The sequence below is a fragment of the Carcharodon carcharias genome (genome assembly GCF_017639515.1).
Source record: "Carcharodon carcharias isolate sCarCar2 chromosome 27 unlocalized genomic scaffold, sCarCar2.pri SUPER_27_unloc_2, whole genome shotgun sequence".
NCBI lineage: Eukaryota > Metazoa > Chordata > Chondrichthyes > Lamniformes > Lamnidae > Carcharodon > Carcharodon carcharias.
In genome coordinates this window covers 1129913-1134463 of record NW_024470635.1, presented here as the reverse complement: position 1 = coordinate 1134463, position 4551 = coordinate 1129913, and the positions used below count along the sequence as shown (strand labels likewise).

The following is a 4551-nucleotide window of genomic DNA, read 5'->3' as shown; positions in this document are numbered from 1 at the left end:
TGGCTGCAAAATAAGTCACTCAGCCCATTGTGTCTGTGCTGGCTCTCTGGAAGAGCAACTCAACCAATTCCACATACCCGCCTTTCTCCCACAACAATTTATATTTGTATGGCCTCTCCGTGTTTTTCCAAACAAAATAAAGGATCACAACCCACCCGATATTAAACTAGAATCCCCTCTTGTTCTCCGAAAGGGAATTCCTAAAGTGGGAATGTGACTTAAACTATGGCAGTGCTGGGATTTGGATCCACTCCTCTAGGGACTGGAAGGAACCCAAGTCCAAATCTTCATGTTATTAGGTTGGGAAAACTTTGTTAATTAAGGAAAACTGTGCATGGATTCTGCAGAAACTCCTTCTTCAAAAGTGAAATGGACAGTTACTTGAAATAGAGAAAAATTAGGCTTATGGAGAGAGAGAAGTATATTGAGACTGATTGGTTCCTCCTCTGGCATAGATGCGATGATCCAATGACCTACCAACCATTTGATGATGACATTGTTGATCAGTCTGTCTCCAGCATTCCTAATGAGAACAGCTGAATTCCATTTCTTCAAAACAAAGACCCAAAGTGCTGCTGCGGAACTGCATTGTAGTCAGGTATACTAGGCTCGTTATGGATGGAGTTTCTGTAGTGTAGTGGTTATCACATTCACTTTACATGCAAAATGTCCCTGGTTCAAAACCAGGCAGAAACATTATCGAAACTTGCTCATTTAAATAAGAGGAAAAGCTGCCTCTTTCCTTCTTGTTGTTGAATATTAGCTGAATGCAGTGTCTCACAACTGGATTGCACTTGCTCTTTGCCTTATCTGTTGGAACTCGCCAGGTAACAGGAGAGTTGGCATTTTCTGTCATTTAAGCACCCAATGACAACCCAGGACTGTGTGACAATGAATGCTGCTCCAGCTAACAGCAATCGCTGCTGTCTTTGGCTGAAGAAGTCGGTTGTGTCTTGTATGAACGTATTATTTTGTGGGAGAAAACTGTCCCTGGTGAAAGAGATGTGAAATGAAAATAAAAGGCACAGATAGTGTGGATAAGCTGGGCTGTGAAGTTGCAAGCCTGGGAGTCTAGTGGTTAGGGTTCAGCACTTATAAATGTCATAATAATGATTTATATAAATATGCATTACTTCTTGATTGAAAACCGAAAACGCAAATCAGTTCCACCTAAATCAGTGGAGTGAGAGCTGGAGTTTTGCATCCGAGCTGGAAATGTCATTTGTGCAACAGGTCGCGAACAAATACAGAGGTGAAGACAGGGAATGAGAGAAGGGCTGTGAAAGGCTGCAAATCACTGACTGTGGAGATGGTGGTTCATGGCAAGATATAGCGGCAATAGCGGAGATTTCACTGTTTACACCGACACAAATATCTCCCAGGTCTGGTTCCAAATCTCGTGCCAAATGACAAAAAATAATTCTCACTGAATTTATTCAGTCCCATGAAGTCAGAGGAGCTGAACACAAGGGAAGAAGGTGGATTTTGCTGGAAAGGGTTGTAAGATGTTGAATGTGAAGGCAGCAGCAGTGGGGATGGAAATGAAACAATTATAGAAATTTTCAGCACAGAAAGTGGCCATTAGGCCCTGCGTGTTGCTTTGAAAGAGCAGTTGTGATTGGTTGATCAAAAGTGATATGTTTGCTAGTTTGAACAGCAGGAAGATAAATCTGTCCCATTCCCACCCACGTTTTACACCATCATCCCTTTAGTCAGTTTCTCTCTCATGCCTTGTAACCTGTCCTTCCCTTTTGTCTTTTCACTCCCTTCCCTCCGCCCCGGACTTGTTTTCCACCTGTTACATCTCTGACTTTTCCAGCTCTGATGAAAGATCATCCAACTGGCTGATTAACTCTGTTTCTCACTCCACAGACGCTGCCAGACCTGGTTTCATTTAATAAGGAATTCCTGTTCATTGTGACAGTTCACACAGTGGTAAGGAAAAGGTTCTCTTTGACTGGGAATTGAACATAGGCTGTGCTAGTGAAAGCACAAAATCCTCAGCACTAAACACTCACAATTTCCAGTGAAGCAGAGGGCAATTTTCACTCAGGCACAAACAAGTCTATTTTTCACAAAGTAGGCTGGAGAGAGAGACTCAATTTGAGCAGTGACACTGCCAGAGCAATGGGGAGCTGGGGCTCATCCATGAAACCTGCAACATTTTCAGAAACAATGGCACCCAACGTGGGGCTCGAACACACGCTCCAGAAATTTAGAGGCTCATTCCGTTGTGATTGAGCTCACCGGACATGCAAGTAAAACTGTTCATATTCCAAAATACAGGGATAGAAATCCTGATTTCCAGTTGGTGTCTCAGCTTGTTCTGAGTTTAACTCATGTGAATAAAGTTTGTGATGGTAAAAATGTGCCCATCCCCTCGGTGAACCGAAGCACATTGACACACACAAAGGAACACAGATAGACATTTACAAAAGTGACAGAGGCCGAAGGAGAGGCAAACAGCAAGAAAGCAAGGGTCACACCAATTTGGCCAATTATTGTTCCTTTCCAGACTCCAAATTTAGTGAATGTTTGCAGATGGACAGATATGAAGACACGCAGAAGGGAAGCAGGCAGAGCACATGGGAGAGTTTGGAAGGTATTTATTCAATTTAACCAATAATTAACCCTGGAGGCATCTAAGGGAAGATGCACAGTCAGCCAGACTCAAACCTGCTTCAGGAGACCCCAATGGATTTCAAGCCCATCACTTTAAACACTTTGCCCCAACTAAAGGCCTTACAGTGATTTTAATGTTGTTCATATAACATCTCAGAATGATAGAGAGCATCCTAGTGGCAATAGAGAGCATTCGGCTCCACATCTTCCCAGTCACCCTGCAATTTACACTGACTCTCTTTGTTCTTCCTACCAAAATAAAGATCTTAAAATGACACCTACTTCGAGCCCATTCTGAGATGACATGACTGAAAGGGCAACACACACAGGAAACTGGAGTCTAAACCCAACCCCCTGAGACCACTCGGCCATGCTATCTCCACTCAATGCACACTAACCATTGCCTTGAGTGGTAATGGCACTGAATTACAACATAACCAATAGGGGCAGGATAAACCATTTTACCCCAGAAGCCCCTCATAGTATAATCGAATCAGATCCAAGGTTATGCCGCAGAGAGAGGCCATTCGGCTCATGTCATAGGGACATAAGACTCAGGAACATTAGCAGGAGTAGGCCATTCAGTCCTTTGAGTCTGGGCTGCCCTTCAATAGGATCATGGCTGATCTGGTTGTGGTCTCAACTCCACTTTCCAGTCTGTCCCCTTAACCCTTGGCTCTGTCCAGTTCTGCCTTGAATATATTCAATGACCCAGCCTCTGCTTCTTTCTGGGGAAAATAATTCCACAGGCTAACGACCCTCTGAGAGAGAAAAAATGTCCTCATCTCCGCCTGAAAAGGAAGATCTCTTACTCTTCTGGAAACTAACTCACCTGGTCCCACTCCCCCACCTTTTCCCCAGAGACCTGCATTTTCTGTCCAATTCTCTTTTGAAATCCAAGATTGAATCTGCCTCCCCCACTCTCTCAGATAGTACATTCCAGATCCTAACCACTTGCTGTGTAACAGAGAAACCCCTTTAGAAAGATCGGCTTCAGGACAATCAGAATAGTTGATAACAGACAAAACACCGTGAAGCTCAAAGGGAGATGGCACCGGTTGCAGGAGAGCTGGTTCCCGGTGACATGGATGTGTCTGCAGTGAGTGGGTTCAGACTGTTTCCATGTATCCACAATGAATGTCCCAAATTTAATTTTGGAAGAATAAAATTGATAGGGAACAATCGGAAGCTTTAACTCACTGACCCCCTGCTTTAGGGTATCGCAAAGAGTGAACTTTCACCAGTCTCTGTTGTACAATTGATCAGTGCATTCAGCTGTGAACTAAAAAAAATCGGTGGTTTGAGGCCACCCAAGGGTGAATCCATCGTCGTTTTCTCCCCATCATCATTCATTCTCACACAGGTCTGGCTGGCTCTGTGGCCCTGAATCTACAGGAAAATATCACCAAATGTTGCAAGCTCAACTTTTACCCTCTGAGTTCCCGCACCAATCTTCATTTCTGAACATTCATTTCAAAGATTATTCCGAATATTCATGTTGAAGAAAATAAATGATCATGTACCTCCATTTAGCCCAATAGAAATCAATGAAGTTATTGGATTCAAACAAACACATCAATTTTTCTCTCTTCCTCAGCTCCACAATGAGTGAGACAGGAAAATGCAGCAATTTTCCAGCCCAACACTCTCCAATCAGCCGCTGCCAGAAGAAACATTTTTAAAAAATTATTATTATTTTGCTGAATTTTATTTTGAGAAAGGGTGAAGACTCAGGGAGGTGGTGGCTTAGTGGTATTGTCACTGGGCAAGTAATCCAGAGACACAGCGTAATCCTTTGGGGGCTAGGGTTGGAATCCCACCTGGAATTGAAAGTCTAATGGTGACCATGGAATGATTGTCATAAGAACCCATCTGGTTCACTAATGTCCTTTAGGGAAGCAAGAATGATACCAACCTGGTTTTGTTTTT

The 4551-nt window shown here is 43.3% G+C and overlaps 1 non-coding gene across 1 annotated transcript; it reads left to right on the top strand.

Moving 5' to 3' along the window:
* The first annotated feature begins 623 nt into the window (after nt 1-623).
* trnav-uac lies at nt 624-696 on the top strand. The gene has a single exon. It is a non-coding gene; the product is annotated as a tRNA-Val (tRNA).
* The last annotated feature ends 3855 nt before the right edge of the window (nt 697-4551 follow it).